The 18647-nt window shown below is 41.4% G+C and overlaps 14 non-coding genes across 14 annotated transcripts; all 14 read left to right on the top strand.

Moving 5' to 3' along the window:
- Positions 1-2801: 2801 nt before the first annotated feature.
- TRNAG-CCC (transfer RNA glycine (anticodon CCC)) lies at positions 2802-2872 on the top strand. Its single transcript has one exon. It is a non-coding gene; the product is annotated as a tRNA-Gly (tRNA).
- Positions 2873-3691: 819 nt separating this feature from the next.
- TRNAG-CCC (transfer RNA glycine (anticodon CCC)) lies at positions 3692-3762 on the top strand. The gene has a single exon. It is a non-coding gene; the product is annotated as a tRNA-Gly (tRNA).
- An 818-nt stretch (positions 3763-4580) lies between these two features.
- On the top strand, positions 4581-4651 carry TRNAG-ACC (transfer RNA glycine (anticodon ACC)). The gene has a single exon. It is a non-coding gene; the product is annotated as a tRNA-Gly (tRNA).
- An 819-nt stretch (positions 4652-5470) lies between these two features.
- On the top strand, positions 5471-5541 carry TRNAG-CCC (transfer RNA glycine (anticodon CCC)). Its single transcript has one exon. It is a non-coding gene; the product is annotated as a tRNA-Gly (tRNA).
- Positions 5542-6360: 819 nt separating this feature from the next.
- Positions 6361-6431, top strand: TRNAG-CCC (transfer RNA glycine (anticodon CCC)). Its single transcript has one exon. It is a non-coding gene; the product is annotated as a tRNA-Gly (tRNA).
- Positions 6432-7249: 818 nt separating this feature from the next.
- On the top strand, positions 7250-7320 carry TRNAG-ACC (transfer RNA glycine (anticodon ACC)). The gene has a single exon. It is a non-coding gene; the product is annotated as a tRNA-Gly (tRNA).
- Positions 7321-8123: 803 nt separating this feature from the next.
- On the top strand, positions 8124-8194 carry TRNAG-CCC (transfer RNA glycine (anticodon CCC)). Its single transcript has one exon. It is a non-coding gene; the product is annotated as a tRNA-Gly (tRNA).
- Positions 8195-9902: 1708 nt separating this feature from the next.
- Positions 9903-9973, top strand: TRNAG-CCC (transfer RNA glycine (anticodon CCC)). The gene has a single exon. It is a non-coding gene; the product is annotated as a tRNA-Gly (tRNA).
- Positions 9974-10792: 819 nt separating this feature from the next.
- TRNAG-ACC (transfer RNA glycine (anticodon ACC)) lies at positions 10793-10863 on the top strand. Its single transcript has one exon. It is a non-coding gene; the product is annotated as a tRNA-Gly (tRNA).
- An 817-nt stretch (positions 10864-11680) lies between these two features.
- On the top strand, positions 11681-11751 carry TRNAG-CCC (transfer RNA glycine (anticodon CCC)). The gene has a single exon. It is a non-coding gene; the product is annotated as a tRNA-Gly (tRNA).
- An 819-nt stretch (positions 11752-12570) lies between these two features.
- Positions 12571-12641, top strand: TRNAG-CCC (transfer RNA glycine (anticodon CCC)). The gene has a single exon. It is a non-coding gene; the product is annotated as a tRNA-Gly (tRNA).
- Positions 12642-13454: 813 nt separating this feature from the next.
- TRNAG-CCC (transfer RNA glycine (anticodon CCC)) lies at positions 13455-13525 on the top strand. Its single transcript has one exon. It is a non-coding gene; the product is annotated as a tRNA-Gly (tRNA).
- An 819-nt stretch (positions 13526-14344) lies between these two features.
- Positions 14345-14415, top strand: TRNAG-CCC (transfer RNA glycine (anticodon CCC)). Its single transcript has one exon. It is a non-coding gene; the product is annotated as a tRNA-Gly (tRNA).
- Positions 14416-15234: 819 nt separating this feature from the next.
- TRNAG-CCC (transfer RNA glycine (anticodon CCC)) lies at positions 15235-15305 on the top strand. The gene has a single exon. It is a non-coding gene; the product is annotated as a tRNA-Gly (tRNA).
- Positions 15306-18647: the final 3342 nt, after the last annotated feature.

Genomic DNA, 18647 nt, shown 5'->3' with positions numbered 1-18647 from the left:
TCATACTTTCTGGGAATCCCCCCCACAATGGGGATTGGTAACGGGGTTTTCATAATGTAAGGCTTGGTGGTGTATTCTCCACAGTCAGCATGCAACGCATGAGCTGGCGTGGAGGAGGTACACACACTAGCACCAGGAAACAGGCTATCCCTAGTATAGTGGAGGGGAGGACTGACTCCAATAGGAGATTGTGGCGCACAGAGCCGGTGCAGATCTGACAGCCACAAACAATGCTTTCGTAATAACGTCTCAGCGCAAAGTAGCGCTGAGCGCACAAACCAGAACTGAGAAAATCAGGACAGGTAGACAGAATGAACGCTTGCTAGCCAGCGGCTACTTAGCGACAGCAAGCGTCCAAAACCAGACAGACTGGAATGAGGCAGCCAATGCGCTGCGGCGATGGTGTGCCTCACAAAGACAGGACAGGACAGTCAGAAAATAGCAGGATTAAGATAGATAAACGTAACACAGATAAATATACAATAAGTATGTTTTCCTAGCGTATTACAATTACAGCTATCAATGAAACTATTTGTAAGGTCTGACTAACATATGTATATATCGGCAATGAACCGATATATGACTTAAGCAGGAACGCTGACTAGGAATGGAGTAACGCAGGGAACAGGACTCAGAAGGATTCGCTATCTCTTCGCAGAGATGAACGCAATCCACAAACGGTAACAGAACAGGATTCAGAAGGATTCGTTATCTCTTCGCAGAGATGAACGCAATCCACAAACAGTAACAGAACAGGATTCAGAAGGATTCGTTATCTCTTCGCAGAGATGAACGCAATCCACAAACAGGACCAGGAACAGGATAACTAGCTCAGCACGGGTGCTCACGGTACGCGCAAACTACCAAAACGTGCTAGAAAACTGACTAACTGAACACAGGAAATCAACAGTTCGTGTACGTATATATCAGCAACACTGATATATTAACGTAACACAAATACAAGGAAAATAATAAACGTGCTGGTATGCATATATATTGGCAATGAACCAATATATGATGCAAAGACCAGCAAAGTATCTTTAACAAGAAACACGATCGGGGGCTAAAGCGACAGCAAGACAGGCTTAAGCTGAAGCTATGAAAACCCAAGGAAACCCTGCAGGAAGCAGATCTTTATACTGAGGTCATCCAATGGGAGCAGACATGCAGATTCCCACACAGGTGAATGATAATCAGTCACAAGCTGACAGCAGGGAAAAACAGACAAAGCTATACAGCTTGCATGGAAATAGATCAGAACTGCCTGAGCTGCAGCACTACTTCCAGCAATAGCTGCTGCAGCAGCGATCATTACATCCGCCCTGTGGAGGCACGCTCCGCCCCTTGCTGACATCATCCGGGGGGTGGGGGTTCCTGGAGGAACAATCTGCATTTAAAGAGGAACTCCAGTGAAAATAATGTAGTAAAAAAAGTGCTTCATTTTTTACCATAATTATGTATAAATGATTTAGTCAGTGTTTGCTCATTGTAAAATCTTTCCTCTCCCAGATTCACATTCTGACATTTATTACATGGAGACATTGTTACTGTGGGCAGGTTATTTAGCTGTTTCTAGCTGCTCTGGCTGTTAGACAGCTAATAACAGCTGTTTCCTGTCTCTGAACATTGTTACATTGTGGCTGTTTGCCAGGAGTACCGCGGTCTTCAGAGGTTCTTGTGGGAGGGATTTCAGCACAAAATCAGTCACACAGCGCCCCCTGATGGTCTGTTTGTGAAAATCATTGTCTTTCTCATGTAAAATGGGGTATCAGCTACTGATTGGGAAAAAGTTCAATTCTTGGTTGGAGTTTCTCTTTAAGCAGCAGACTGTCAGTACTCCTTGTCCGCTGTAGCGATCACACTCTGTGCTAGCTCTCGGATCCACAGTATACTTATATATTGGTTACGCCAATATATAGGTACTGGAAGAAATATACCATTGTATTTACCTGTGTCTTTGATCTTTTGCCTGTCCTTGACTCTGAGTTTGCCTAATCCTTCTGTACTGCTGCCTATCTGATTTCCCGTTGCCTACCTTGCTGTGCCCTCGTTTACTCTCTTGCCTACCGTCTCTGTACCTCGTATCTCTGATCTCTGTTGCCGAACCCCGGCTAGCCTTCTAGTCTCCGACTCCGCCTCCTGATTCTGTACCTCGTATTTCTGATTACCTGTTGCCGATCCTTGCTTGTAGACCATCCCCGCCAGTGGGCCCTTGCCGCTGGACGGTAGTCTGTGTTCTGTGGGCCCTCGCCACAGAACAATACGCTATTATTGTTTGCACCAATCATTACACCCCATTTTGGGTGGACAGAGGTTAGCGTATATATCGGATTATCAGTGAGACTGCAGATCACTTATAATCAGGTATATCTGTATTTCTGGCGATACTGCAGATCTCCAGAGATCAGTCACTCTCTGTCCTCTCTAGTTGTTACGGAACGTGACAAAACTACTGTTTTTCTTACTGCACAATTTTCTAAATGAGCTGGATAGGCTACATTTATGTAAGGCTCTTACAAATAGCTTGATCTGTAGAGATAGCTACCTAGAGCGATTCAACGTGGTGAAAATGTTAGCAGCTAAATGTAGCAATTGTGAAAATTAAATTAAAATAAGCTTGCATTGCCTTTCCTTTAAGTGATATACTCCAAAAGATGTCTTCAGAAAGTTTTTTGAGAATTTCACCTTGGCCAGCATGCTTAGAAAGATTGGTAGAAAAACAGTGCATTTTTGCTTGATGATGATGAAAGATGTCGGAAAGCAGTGGCTGAGGCTTGAGCCATAAGATAAAATGCCCATAAGCGCTAGTAGTGTAGGGGTATCATGCAAGATTCCCATTCTTGCGACCCGGGTTCGAGTCCCGGCTAGCGCAGGATAGCACTTTTATACGTCTTCAGTCAAAAGAAGCAAGGAAATGCATTTCCACTTGATAACATTTCCAAAGTCTTATCTCTTGCAGGTGTAGCTATCATGTGCCACACTTTCCCGAACCTAAAGCAAAAGCTTATGCAGGTTGAACGATTTTTTCCTTCTAAACAATGCACGGTGCCTGCCTGTCCTGCTAATCCTCTGCCTTCCAATACTTCTAGCCATAGACCCTGATCAAACATGCAGATCAGATTTTCTGACTACAGTTGGACTAGATTAGCCACATGTTTCAGGTGCAGGACTCAGAAACTACTGGTGCTAAAAAGATCAGCTTGATGTAAGATAACCTAGATTATTTTTTGTAAAAAATCAATATGTTAGCCTCCGTATCCCTCTCAATTTAGGTTTCCATTAAACCAAACAGAGCCAGGAGCTTCTATGTGACATCTACACTGAATGTACACAGCAAACTACTGTTTTTCTTACTGCACAATTTTCTAAATGAGCTGGATAGGCTACATTTATGTAAGGCTCTTACAAATAGCTTGATCTGTAGAGATAACTACCTAGAGCGATTCAACGTGGTGAAAATGTTAGCAGCTAAAGTGTAGCAATTGTGAAAATTAAATTAAAATAAGCTTGCATTGCCTTTCCTTTAAGTGATATACTCCAAAAGATGTCCTCAGAAAGTTTTTTGAGAATTTCACCTTGGCCAGCATGCTTAGAAAGATTGGTAGAAAAACAGTGCATTTTTGCTTGATGATGATGAAAGATGTCGGAAAGCAGTGGCTGAGGCTTGAGCCATAAGATAAAATGCCCATAAGCGCTAGTAGTGTAGGGGTATCATGCAAGATTCCCATTCTTGCGACCCGGGTTCGAGTCCCGGCTAGCGCAGGATAGCACTTTTATACGTCTTCAGTCAAAAGAAGCAAGGAAATGCATTTCCACTTGATAACATTTCCAAAGTCTTATCTCTTGCAGGTGTAGCTATCATGTGCCACACTTTCCCGAACCTAAAGCAAAAGCTTATGCAGGTTGAATGATTTTTTCCTTCTAAACAATGCACGGTGCCTGCCTGTCCTGCTAATCCTCTGCCTTCCAATACTTTTAGCCATAGACCCTGATCAAACATGCAGATCAGATTTTCTGACTACAGTTGGACTAGATTAGCCACATGTTTCAGGTGCGGGACTCAGAAACTACTGGTGCTAAAAAGATCAGCTGGATGGAAGATAACCTACATTATTTTTTGTAAAAAATTAATATGTTAGCCTCCGTATCCCTCTCAATTTAGGTTTCCATTAAACCAAACAGAGCCAGGAGCTTCTATGTGACATCTACACTGAATGTACACAGCAAACTACTGTTTTTCTTACTGCACAATTTTCTAAATGAGCTGGATAGGCTACATTTATGTAAGGCTCTTACAAATAGCTTGATCTGTAGAGATAGCTACCTAGAGCGATTCAACATGGTGAAAATGTTAGCAGCTAAAGTGTAGCAATTGTGAAAATTAAATTAAAATAAGCTTGCATTGCCTTTCCTTTAAGTGATATACTCCAAAAGACGTCTTCAGAAAGTTTTTTGAGAATTGCACCTTGGCCAGCATGCTTAGAAAGATTGGTAGAAAAACAGTGCATTTTTGCTTGATGATGATGAAAGATGTCGGAAAGCAGTGGCTGAGGCTTGAGCCATAAGACAAATGCTTACAAGCGCTAGTAGTGTAGGGGTATCATGCAAGATTACCATTCTTGTGACCTGGGTTCGAGTCCCGGCTAGCGCAGGATAGCACTTTTATACGTCTTCAGTCAAAAGAAGCAAGGAAATACATGTCCACTTGATAACAGTTCCAAAGTCTTATCTCTTGCAGGTGTAGCTATCATGTGCCACACTTTCCCGAACCTAAAGCAAAAGCTTATGCAGGTTGAACGATTTTTTCCTTCTAAACAATGCACGGTGCCTGCCTGTCCTGCTAATCCTCTGCCTTCCAATACTTCTAGCTATAGACCCTGATCAAACATGCAGATCAGATTTTCTGACTACAGTTGGACTAGATTAGCCACATGTTTCAGGTGCGGGACTCAGAAACTACTGGTGCTAAAAAGATCAGCTTGATGTAAGATAACCTAGATTATTTTTTGTAAAAAATCAATATGTTAGCCTCCGTATCCCTCTCAATTTAGGTTTCCATTAAACCAAACAGAGCCAGGAGCTTCTATGTGACATCTACAATGAATGTACACAGCAAACTACTGTTTTTCTTACTGCACAATTTTCTAAATGAGCTGGATAGGCTACATTTATGTAAGGCTCTTACAAATAGCTTGATCTGTAGAGATAGCTACCTAGAGCGATTCAACATGGTGAAAATAATAGCAGCTAAAGTGTAGCAATTGTGAAAATTAAATTAAAATAAGCTTGCATTGCCTTTCCTTTAAGTGATATACTCCAAAAGACGTCTTCAGAAAGTTTTTTGAGAATTGCACCTTGGCCAGCATGCTTAGAAAGATTGGTAGAAAAACAGTGCATTTTTGCTTGATGATGATGAAAGATGTCGGAAAGCAGTGGCTGAGGATTGAGCCATAAGATAAAATGCCCACAAGCGCTAGTAGTGTAGGGGTATCATGCAAAATTCCCATTCTTGTGACCCGGGTTCGAGTCCCGGCTAGCGCAGGATAGCACTTTTATACGTCTTCAGTCAAAAGAAGCAAGGAAATGCATTTCCACTTGATAACATTTCCAAAGTCTTATCTCTTGCAGGTGTAGCTATCATGTGCCACACTTTCCCGAACCTAAAGCAAAAGCTTATGCAGGTTGAACGATTTTTTCCTTCTAAACAATGCACGGTTCCTGCCTGTCGTGCTAATCCTCTGCCTTCCAATACTTTTAGCCAAAGACCCTGATCAAACATGCAGATCAGATTTTCTGACTACAGTTGGACTAGATTAGCCACATGTTTCAGGTGCGGGACTCAGAAACTACTGGTGCTAAAAAGATCAGCTGGATGTAAGATAACCTACATTATTTTTTGTAAAAAATCAATATGTTAGCCTCCGTATCCCTCTCAATTTAGGTTTCCATTAAACCAAACAGAGCCAGGAGCTTCTATGTGACATCTACACTGAATGTACACAGCAAACTACTGTTTTTCTTACTGCACAATTTTCTAAATGAGCTGGATAGGCTACATTTATGTAAGGCTCTTACAAATAGCTTGATCTGTAGCGATAGGTACCTAGAGCGATTCAACGTGGTGAAAATGTTAGCAGCTAAAGTGTAGCAATTGTGAAAATTAAATTAAAATAAGCTTGCATTGCCTTTCCTTTAAGTGATATACTCCAAAAGATGTCTTCAGAAAGTTTTTTGAGAATTTCACCTTGGCCAGCATGCTTAGAAAGATTGGTAGAAAAACAGTGCATTTTTGCTTGATGATGATGAAAGATGTCGGAAAGCAGTGGCTGAGGCTTGAGCCATAAGATAAAATGCCCATAAGCGCTAGTAGTGTAGGGGAATCATGCAAGATTCCCATTCTTGCGACCCGGGTTCGAGTCCCGGCTAGCGCAGGATAGCACTTTTATACGTCTTCAGTCAAAAGAAGCAAGGAAATGCATTTCCACTTGATAACATTTCCAAAGTCTTATCTCTTGCAGGTGTAGCTATCATGTGCCACACTTTCCCGAACCTAAAGCAAAAGCTTATGCAGGTTGAATGATTTTTTCCTTCTAAACAATGCACGGTGCCTGCCTGTCCTGCTAATCCTCTGCCTTCCAATACTTTTAGCCATAGACCCTGATCAAACATGCAGATCAGATTTTCTGACTACAGTTGGACTAGATTAGCCACATGTTTCAGGTGCGGGACTCAGAAACTACTGGTGCTAAAAAGATCAGCTGGATGGAAGATAACCTACATTATTTTTTGTAAAAAATTAATATGTTAGCCTCCGTATCCCTCTCAATTTAGGTTTCCATTAAACCAAACAGAGCCAGGAGCTTCTATGTGACATCTACACTGAATGTACACAGCAAACTACTGTTTTTCTTACTGCACAATTTTCTAAATGAGCTGGATAGGCTACATTTATGTAAGGCTCTTACAAATAGCTTGATCTGTAGAGATAGCTACCTAGAGCGATTCAACATGGTGAAAATGTTAGCAGCTAAATTGTAGCAATTGTGAAAATTAAATTAAAATAAGCTTGCATTGCCTTTCCTTTAAGTGATATACTCCAAAAGACGTCTTCAGAAAGTTTTTTGAGAATTGCACCTTGGCCAGCATGCTTAGAAAGATTGGTAGAAAAACAGTGCATTTTTGCTTGATGATGATGAAAGATGTCGGAAAGCAGTGGCTGAGGCTTGAGCCATAAGACAAATGCTTACAAGCGCTAGTAGTGTAGGGGTATCATGCAAGATTACCATTCTTGTGACCTGGGTTCGAGTCCCGGCTAGCGCAGGATAGCACTTTTATACGTCTTCAGTCAAAAGAAGCAAGGAAATGCATTTCCAAAGTCTTATCTCTTGCAGGTGTAGCTATCATGTGCCACACTTTCCCGAACCTAAAGCAAAAGCTTATGCAGGTTGAACGATTTTTTCCTTCTAAACAATGCACGGTTCCTGCCTGTCCTGCTAATCCTCTGCCTTCCAATACTTTTAGCCAAAGACCCTGATCAAACATGCAGATCAGATTTTCTGACTACAGTTGGACTAGATTAGCCACATGTTCCAGGTGCGGGACTCAGAAACTACTGGTGCTAAAAAGATCAGCTGGATGTAAGATAACCTACATTATTTTTTGTAAAAAATCAATATGTTAGCCTCCGTATCCCTCTCAATTTAGGTTTCCATTAAACCAAACAGAGCCAGGAGCTTCTATGTGACATCTACACTGAATGTACACAGCAAACTACTGTTTTTCTTACTGCACAATTTTCTAAATGAGCTGGATAGGCTACATTTATGTAAGGCTCTTACAAATAGCTTGATCTGTAGAGATAGCTACCTAGAGCGATTCAACGTGGTGAAAATGTTAGCAGCTAAAGTGTAGCAATTGTGAAAATTAAATTAAAATAAGCTTGCATTGCCTTTCCTTTAAGTGATATACTCCAAAAGATGTCTTCAGAAAGTTTTTTGAGAATTTCACCTTGGCCAGCATGCTTAGAAAGATTGGTAGAAAAACAGTGCATTTTTGCTTGATGATGATGAAAGATGTCGGAAAGCAGTGGCTGAGGCTTGAGCCATAAGATAAAATGCCCATAAGCACTAGTAGTGTAGGGGTATCATGCAAGATTCCCATTCTTGCGACCCGGGTTCGAGTCCCGGCTAGCGCAGGATAGCACTTTTATACGTCTTCAGTCAAAAGAAGCAAGGAAATGCATGTCCACTTGATAACAGTTCCAAAGTCTTATCTCTTGCAGGTGTAGCTATCATGTGCCACACTTTCCCGAACCTAAAGCAAAAGCTTATGCAGGTTGAACGATTTTTTCCTTCTAAACAATGCACGGTGCCTGCCTGTCCTGCTAATCCTCTGCCTTCCAATACTTCTAGCTATAGACCCTGATCAAACATGCAGATCAGATTTTCTGACTACAGTTGGACTAGATTAGCCACATGTTTCAGGTGCGGGACTCAGAAACTACTGGTGCTAAAAAGATCAGCTTGATGTAAGATAACCTAGATTATTTTTTGTAAAAAATCAATATGTTAGCCTCCGTATCCCTCTCAATTTAGGTTTCCATTAAACCAAACAGAGCCAGGAGCTTCTATGTGACATCTACAATGAATGTACACAGCAAACTACTGTTTTTCTTACTGCACAATTTTCTAAATGAGCTGGATAGGCTACATTTATGTAAGGCTCTTACAAATAGCTTGATCTGTAGAGATAGCTACCTAGAGCGATTCAACATGGTGAAAATGTTAGCAGCTAAAGTGTAGCAATTGTGAAAATTAAATTAAAAGAAGCTTGCATTGCCTTTCCTTTAAGTGATATACTCCAAAAGACGTCTTCAGAAAGTTTTTTGAGAATTGCACCTTGGCCAGCATGCTTAGAAAGATTGGTAGAAAAACAGTGCATTTTTGCTTGATGATGATGAAAGATGTCGGAAAGCAGTGGCTGAGGCTTGAGCCATAAGACAAATGCTCACAAGCGCTAATACTGTAGGGGTATCATGCAAGATTCCCTTTCTTGCAACCCGGGTTCAAGTCCCGGCTAGCGCAGAATAGCACTTTTATACGTCTTCAGTCAAAAGAAGCAAGGAAATGCATTTCCACTTGATAACATTTCCAAAGTCTTATCTCTTGCAGGTGTAGCTATCATGTGCCACACTTTCCTGAACCTAAAGCAAAAGCTTATGCAGGTTGAACGATTTTTTCCTTCTAAACAATGCACGGTGCCTGCCTGTCCTGCTAATCCTCTGCCTTCCAATACTTTTAGCCATAGACCCTGATCAAACATGCAGATCAGATTTTCTGACTACAGTTGGACTAGATTAGCCACATGTTTCAGGTGCAGGACTCAGAGACTACTGGTGCTAAAAAGATCAGCTGGATGTAAGATAACCTACATTATTTTTTGTAAAAAATCAATATGTTAGCCTCCGTATCCCTCTCAATTTAGGTTTCCATTAAACCAAACAGAGCCAGGAGCTTCTATATGACATCTACACTGAATGTACACAGCAAACTACTGTTTTTCTTACTGCACAATTTTCTAAATGAGCTGGATAGGCTACATTTATGTAAGGCTCTTACAAATAGCTTGATCTGTAGAGATAGCTACCTAGAGCGATTCAACGTGGTGAAAATGTTAGCAGCTAAAGTGTAGCAATTGTGAAAATTAAATTAAAATAAGCTTGCATTGCTTTTCCTTTAAGTGATATACTCCAAAAGATGTCTTCAGAAAGTTTTTTGAGAATTTCACCTTGGCCAGCATGCTTAGAAAGATTGGTAGAAAAACAGTGCATTTTTGCTTGATGATGATGAAAGATGTCGGAAAGCAGTGGCTGAGGATTGAGCCATAAGATAAAATGCCCACAAGCGCTAGTAGTGTAGGGGTATCATGCAAAATTCCCATTCTTGTGACCCGGGTTCGAGTCCCGGCTAGCGCAGGATAGCACTTTTATACGTCTTCAGTCAAAAGAAGCAAGGAAATGCATTTCCACTTGATAACATTTCCAAAGTCTTATCTCTTGCAGGTGTAGCTATCATGTGCCACACTTTCCCGAACCTAAAGCAAAAGCTTATGCAGGTTGAACGATTTTTTCCTTCTAAACAATGCACGGTTCCTGCCTGTCCTGCTAATCCTCTGCCTTCCAATACTTTTAGCCAAAGACCCTGATCAAACATGCAGATCAGATTTTCTGACTACAGTTGGACTAGATTAGCCACATGTTTCAGGTGCGGGACTCAGAAACTACTGGTGCTAAAAAGATCAGCTGGATGTAAGATAACCTACATTAATTTTTGTAAAAAATTAATATGTTAGCCTCCGTATCCCTCTCAATTTAGGTTTCCATTAAACCAAACAGAGCCAGGAGCTTCTATGTGACATCTACACTGAATGTACACAGCAAACTACTGTTTTTCTTACTGCACAATTTTCTAAATGAGCTGGATAGGCTACATTTATGTAAGGCTCTTACAAATAGCTTGATCTGTAGAGATAGCTACCTAGAGCGATTCAACATGGTGAAAATGTTAGCAGCTAAAGTGTAGCAATTGTGAAAATTAAATTAAAATAAGCTTGCATTGCCTTTCCTTTAAGTGATATACTCCAAAAGACGTCTTCAGAAAGTTTTTTGAGAATTGCACCTTGGCCAGCATGCTTAGAAAGATTGGTAGAAAAACAGTGCATTTTTGCTTGATGATGATGAAAGATGTCGGAAAGCAGTGGCTGAGGCTTGAGCCATAAGATAAAAGGCCCACAAGCGCTAGTAGTGTAGGGGTATCATGCAAGATTACCATTCTTGCAACCCGGGTTCAAGTCCTGGCTAGCGCAGAATAGCACTTTTATACGTCTTCAGTCAAAAGAAGCAAGGAAATGCATTTCCACTTGATAACATTTCCAAAGTCTTATCTCTTGCAGGTGTAGCTATCATGTGCCACACTTTCCCGAACCTAAAGCAAAAGCTTATGCAGGTTGAACGATTTTTTTCCTTCTAAACAATGCACGGTGCCTGCCTGTCCTGCTAATCCTCTGCCTTCCAATACTTTTAGCCATAGACCCTGATCAAACATGCAGATCAGATTTTCTGACTACAGTTGGACTAGATTAGCCACATGTTTCAGGTGCGGGACTCAGAAACTACTGGTGCTAAAAAGATCAGCTGGATGTAAGATAACCTACATTATTTTTTGTAAAAAATCAATATGTTAGCCTCCGTATCCCTCTCAATTTAGGTTTCCATTAAACCAAACAGAGCCAGGAGCTTCTATGTGACATCTACACTGAATGTACACAGCAAACTGTTTTTCTTACTGCACAATTTTCTAAATGAGCTGGATAGGCTACATTTATGTAAGGCTCTTACAAATAGCTTGATCTGTAGAGATAGCTACCTAGAGCGATTCAACATGGTGAAAATGTTAGCAGCTAAAGTGTAGCAATTGTGAAAATTAAATTAAAATAAGCTTGCATTGCCTTTCCTTTAAGTGATATACTCCAAAAGATGTCTTCAGAAAGTTTTTTGAGAATTTCACCTTGGCCAGCATGCTTAGACAGATTGGTAGAAAAACAGTGCATTTTTGCTTGATGATGATGAAAAATGTCAGAAAGCAGTGGCTGAGGCTTGAGCCATAAGATAAAATGCCCACAAGCGCTAGTAGTGTAGGGGTATCATGCAAGATTCCCATTCTTGCGACCCGGGTTCGAGTCCCGGCTAGTGCAGAACAGCCCTTTTATACGTCTTCAGTCAAAAAAAGCAAGGAAATGCAATTCCACTTGATAACATTTCCAAAGTCTTATCTCTTGCAGGTGTAGCTATCATGTGCCACACTTTCCCGAACCTAGAGAAAAAGCTTATGCAGGTTGAACTATTTTTTCCTTCTAAACAATGCACGGTGCCTGCCTGTCCTGCTAATCCTCTGCCTTCCAATACTTTTAGCCATAGACCCTGATCAAACATGCAGATCAGATTTTCTGACTACAGTTGGACTAGATTAGCCACATGTTTCAGGTGCGGGACTCAGAAACTACTGGTGCTAAAAAGATCAGCTGGATGTAAGATAACCTACATTATTTTTTGTAAAAAATCAATATGTTAGCCTCCGTATCCCTCTCAATTTAGGTTTCCATTAAACCAAACAGAGCCAGGAGCTTCTATGTGACATCTACACTGAATGTACACAGCAAACTACTGTTTTTCTTACTGCACAATGTTCTAAATGAGCTGGATAGGCTACATTTATGTAAGGCTCTTACAAATAGCTTGATCTGTAGAGATAGCTACCTAGAGCGATTTAACATGGTGAAAATGTTAGCAGCTAAAGTGTAGCAATTGTGAAAATTAAATTAAAATGAGCTTGCATTGCCTTTCCTTTAAGTGATATACTCCAAAAGATGTCTTCAGAAAGTTTTTTGAGAATTTCACCTTGGCCAGCATGCTTAGACAGATTGGTAGAAAAACAGTGCATTTTTGCTTGATGATGATGAAAGATGTCAGAAAGCAGTGGCTAAGGCTTGAGCCATAAGATAAAATGCTCACAAGCGCTAGTAGTGTAGGGGTATCATGGAAGATTCCCATTCTTGCGACCCGGGTTCAAGTCCCGGCTAGCGCAGATTAGCACTTTTATACGTCTTCAGTCAAAAGAAGCAAGGAAATGCATTTCCACTTGATAACATTTCCAAAGTCTTATCTCTTGCAGGTGTAGCTATCATGTGCCACACTTTCCCGAACCTAAAGCAAAAGCTTATGCAGGTTGAACGATTTTTTCCTTCTAAACAATGCACAGTGCCTGCCTGTCCTGCTAATCCTCTGCCTTCCAATACTTTTAGCCATAGACCCTGATCAAACATGCAGATCAGATTTTCTTACTACAGTTGGACTAGATTAGCCACATGTTTTAGGTGCGGGACTCAGAAACTACTGGTGCTAAAAAGGTCAGCTGGATGTAAGATAACCTACATTATTTTTTGTAAAAAATCAATATGTTAGCCTCCGTATCCCTCTCAATTTAGGTTTCCATTAAACCAAACAGAGCCAGGAGCTTCTATATGACATCTACACTGAATGTACACAGCAAACTACTGTTTTTCTTACTGCACAATTTTCTAAATGAGCTGGATAGGCTACATTTATGTAAGGCTCTTACAAATAGCTTGATCTGTAGAGATAGCTACCTAGAGCGATTCAACATGGTGAAAATGTTAGCAGCTAAAGTGTAGCAATTGTGAAAATTAAAATAAGCTTGCATTGCCTTTCCTTTAAGTGATATACTCCAAAAGATGTCTTCAGAAAGTTTTTTGAGAATTGCACCTTGGCCAGCATGCTTAGAAAGATTGGTAGAAAAACAGTGCATTTTTGCTTGATGATGAGGAAAGATGTCGGAAAGCAGTGGCTGAGGCTTGAGCCATAAGACAAATGCTCACAAGCGCTAGTAGTGTAGGGGTATCATGCAAAATTCCCATTCTTGCAACCCGGGTTCAAGTCCCGGCTAGCGCAGAATAGCACTTTTATACGTCTTCAGTCAAAAGAAGCAAGGAAATGCATTTCCACTTGATAACATTTCCAAAGTCTTATCTCTTGCAGGTGTAGCTATCATGTGCCACACTTTCCCGAACCTAAAGCAAAAGCTTATGCAGGTTGAACGATTTTTTCCTTCTAAACAATGCACGGTGCCTGCCTGTCCTGCTAATCCTCTGCCTTCCAATACTTTTAGCCATAGACCCTGATCAAACATGCAGATCAGATTTTCTGACTACAGTTGGACTAGATTAGCCACATGTTTCAGGTGCAGGACTCAGAGACTACTGGTGCTAAAAAGATCAGCTGGATGTAAGATAACCTACATTATTTTTTGTAAAAAATCAATATGTTAGCCTCCGTATCCCTCTCAATTTAGGTTTCCATTAAACCAAACAGAGCCAGGAGCTTCTATATGACATCTACACTGAATGTACACAGCAAACTACTGTTTTTCTTACTGCACAATTTTCTAAATGAGCTGGATAGGCTACATTTATGTAAGGCTCTTACAAATAGCTTGATCTGTAGAGATAGCTACCTAGAGCGATTCAACGTGGTGAAAATGTTAGCAGCTAAAGTGTAGCAATTGTGAAAATTAAATTAAAATAAGCTTGCATTGCTTTTCCTTTAAGTGATATACTCCAAAAGATGTCTTCAGAAAGTTTTTTGAGAATTTCACCTTGGCCAGCATGCTTAGAAAGATTGGTAGAAAAACAGTGCATTTTTGCTTGATGATGATGAAAGATGTCGGAAAGCAGTGGCTGAGGATTGAGCCATAAGATAAAATGCCCACAAGCGCTAGTAGTGTAGGGGTATCATGCAAAATTCCCATTCTTGTGACCCGGGTTCGAGTCCCGGCTAGCGCAGGATAGCACTTTTATACGTCTTCAGTCAAAAGAAGCAAGGAAATGCATTTCCACTTGATAACATTTCCAAAGTCTTATCTCTTGCAGGTGTAGCTATCATGTGCCACACTTTCCCGAACCTAAAGCAAAAGCTTATGCAGGTTGAACGATTTTTTCCTTCTAAACAATGCACGGTTCCTGCCTGTCCTGCTAATCCTCTGCCTTCCAATACTTTTAGCCAAAGACCCTGATCAAACATGCAGATCAGATTTTCTGACTACAGTTGGACTAGATTAGCCACATGTTTCAGGTGCGGGACTCAGAAACTACTGGTGCTAAAAAGATCAGCTGGATGTAAGATAACCTACATTATTTTTTGTAAAAAATCAATATGTTAGCCTCCGTATCCCTCTCAATTTAGGTTTCCATTAAACCAAACAGAGCCAGGAGCTTCTATGTGACATCTACACTGAATGTACACAGCAAACTACTGTTTTTCTTACTGCACAATTTTCTAAATGAGCTGGATAGGCTACATTTATGTAAGGCTCTTACAAATAGCTTGATCTGTAGAGATAGCTACCTAGAGCGATTCAACGTGGTGAAAATGTTAGCAGCTAAAGTGTAGCAATTGTGAAAATTAAATTAAAATAAGCTTGCATTGCCTTTCCTTTAAGTGATATACTCCAAAAGATGTCTTCAGAAAGTTTTTTGAGAATTGCACCTTGGCCAGCATGCTTAGAAAGATTGGTAGAAAAACAGTGCATTTTTGCTTGATGGTGATGAAAGATGTCAGAAAGCAGTGGCTAAGGCTTGAACCATAAGATAAACTGCTCACAAGCGCTAGTAGTGTAGGGGTATCATGGAAGATTCCCATTCTTGCGACCCGGGTTCAAGTCCCGGCTAGCGCAGATTAGCACTTTTATACGTCTTCAGTCAAAAGAAGCAAGGAAATGCATTTCCACTTGATAACATTTCCAAAGTCTTATCTCTTGCAGGTGTAGCTATCATGTGCCACACTTTCCCGAACCTAAAGCAAAAGCTTATGCAGGTTGAACGATTTTTTCCTTCTAAACAATGCACAGTGCCTGCCTGTCCTGCTAATCCTCTGCCTTCCAATACTTTTAGCCAGTGGTGCTCAGCAGAGCTCGAATATTCGAGTAGCTCGAATATTCGAGCTCTTTTTCAGCTATTCGAGCTCGGTATTCGAGCTCCGAATAGCTGTAGCTATTCGAATGGGCTATCCGAGTACACTCGAATAGCCCATTCACTATTCGAGCTATTCGAGCAACCCGGCGCTATTCGAGCTCGGTACCGAGCTCGAATAGCGTCATAGCCCAGATTGATGTCCTTAGAGCCAATCAGAGGGCTCCCAGGCCCTCTGACGGCAGCCAATCACAGAGGGGGACCCTGGCCAGCCCCTACCCTATAAATAGCGGCCGCCATGTTCCGTTTCTCCATGCTTGCCTGAGACTTGTACAGAGAGAGAGTTGCTCCTTTGTGCTTTGGCTTAGCAAGTGCTCTATTGTGATCATTTACCTAGCGTTTTTGCTCACCTACACCTGCCATATACACCTATATTGTTGTTAGTTAGATAGACATTGTATTTTAGTTAGTAGCTTGTGTGTTACATTAGAGACAGGCAGCTGCTGCAAGCTTACAGGTTTAGGCCTCAGGGGGGCCTTGCCTCTGTGGGCAGCTGTCCTCTGTTTATTTCTCTCATCTATACCAGTATTTCTGCTGTCCTTTACTAATAGTATTGTAGTTATACTGTACTAGGAGTAGGACACTCACTGACTGTCACTGTTTATAGGCTACTAGCTAGCTCCTGCGTGTGTGCACTCACTCACTGTCTGTGTGTGTACACACACTCTATTTCCTTCTGATTACTGATAGATTATTGTTAGTTATTTGTACTTACTTACTACTTACTCTTACTGTACCCGTAGGGACACTCAGTGTCACTGTTCATATAGGCTACTAGCTCCTGCGTGCGGTCACTCACTGTCTGAGTGTACACACACCACCCACACTCCATTTCCTTCTGATCGCTGATTGATTATTGTAATTAGTTAGTTCTACTTACTGTTACTACTTACTCTTACTGTACTAGGAGTCTAGGACACTCAGTCACTGTGTTCATAGGCTACTAGCTCCTGCGTGCGGTCACTCACTGTCTGAGTGTACACACACCACCCACACTCTATTTCCTTCTGATCGCTGATTGATTATTGTAATTAGTTAGTTGTACTTACTGTTACTACTTACTCTTACTGTACTAGGAGTCTAGGACACTCAGTCACTGTGTTCATAGGCTACTAGCTCCTGCGTGCGTGCACTCACTGTCTGAGTGTACACACACCCACACTCCATTTCCTTCTGATCGCTGATTGATTATTGTAATTAGTTAGTTCTACTTACTGTTACTACTTACTCTTACTGTACTAGGAGTCTAGGACACTCAGTCACTGTGTTCATAGGCTACTAGCTCCTGCGTGCGGTCACTCACTGTCTGAGTGTACACACACCACCCACACTCCATTTCCTTCTGATCGCTGATTGATTATTGTAATTAGTTAGTTCTACTTACTGTTACTACTTACTCTTACTGTACTAGGAGTCTAGGACACTCAGTCACTGTCCATAGGCTACTAGCTCCTGCGTGCGGTCACTCACTGTCTGAGTGTACACACACCACCCACACTCTATTTCCTTCTGATCGCTGATTGATTATTGTAATTAGTTAGTTGTACTTACTGTTACTACTTACTCTTACTGTACTAGGAGTCTAGGACACTCAGTCACTGTGTTCATAGGCTACTAGCTCCTGCGTGCGTGCACTCACTGTCTGAGTGTACACACACCCACACTCCATTTCCTTCTGATCGCTGATTGATTATTGTAATTAGTTAGTTCTACTTACTGTTACTACTTACTCTTACTGTACTAGGAGTCTAGGACACTCAGTCACTGTGTTCATAGGCTACTAGCTCCTGCGTGCGTGCACTCACTGTCTGAGTGTACACACACCCACACTCCATTTCCTTCTGATCGCTGATTGATTATTGTAATTAGTTAGTTCTACTTACTGTTACTACTTACTCTTACTGTACTAGGAGTCTAGGACACTCAGTCACTGTGTTCATAGGCTACTAGCTCCTGCGTGCGGTCACTCACTGTCTGAGTGTACACACACCACCCACACTCCATTTCCTTCTGATCGCTGATTGATTATTGTAATTAGTTAGTTCTACTTACTGTTACTACTTACTCTTACTGTACTAGGAGTCTAGGACACTCAGTCACTGTGTTCATAGGCTACTAGCTCCTGCGTGCGGTCACTCACTGTCTGAGTGTACACACACCACCCACACTCCATTTCCTTCTGATCGCTGATTGATTATTGTAATTAGTTAGTTCTACTTACTGTTACTACTTACTCTTACTGTACTAGGAGTCTAGGACACTCAGTCACTGTCCATAGGCTACTAGCTCCTGCGTGCGGTCACTCACTGTCTGAGTGTACACACACCACCCACACTCTATTTCCTTCTGATCGCTGATTGATTATTGTAATTAGTTAGTTGTACTTACTGTTACTACTTACTCTTACTGTACTAGGAGTCTAGGACACTCAGTCACTGTGTTCATAGGCTACTAGCTCCTGCGTGCGTGCACTCACTGTCTGAGTGTACACACACCCACACTCCATTTCCTTCTGATCGCTGATTGATTATTGTAATTAGTTAGTTCTACTTACTGTTACTACTAGTGTTGGGCGAACATCTAGATGTTCGGGTTCGGGCCGAACAGGCCGAACATGGCCGCGATGTTCGGGTGTTCGACCCGAACTCCGAACATAATGGAAGTCAATGGGGACCCGAACTTTTGTAGTTTGTAAAGCCTCCTTACATGCTACATACCCCAAATTTGCAGGGTATGTGCACCTTGGGAGTGGGTACAAGAGGAAAAAAAAATTAGCAAAAAGAGCTTATAGTTTTTGAGAAAATCGATTTTAAAGTTTCAAAGGGAAAACTGTCTTTTAAATGCGGGAAATGTCTGTTTTCTTTGCACAGGTAACATGTTTTTTGTCGGCATGCAGTCATAAATGTAATACATATAAGAGGTTCCAGGAAAAGGGACCGGTAACGCTAACCCAGCAGCAGCACACGTGATGGAACAGGAGGAGGGTGGCGCAGGAGGAGAAGAAGGCCACGCTTTGTGAGACACAACAACCCCGGCCTTGCATGAGG

This window comes from Hyperolius riggenbachi, chromosome 10, assembly GCF_040937935.1.
Source record: "Hyperolius riggenbachi isolate aHypRig1 chromosome 10, aHypRig1.pri, whole genome shotgun sequence".
NCBI classification, from domain to species: domain Eukaryota; kingdom Metazoa; phylum Chordata; class Amphibia; order Anura; family Hyperoliidae; genus Hyperolius; species Hyperolius riggenbachi.
Note: the sequence above shows the minus strand (reverse complement) of the source record. Positions and strands in the feature narration are given on the sequence as shown.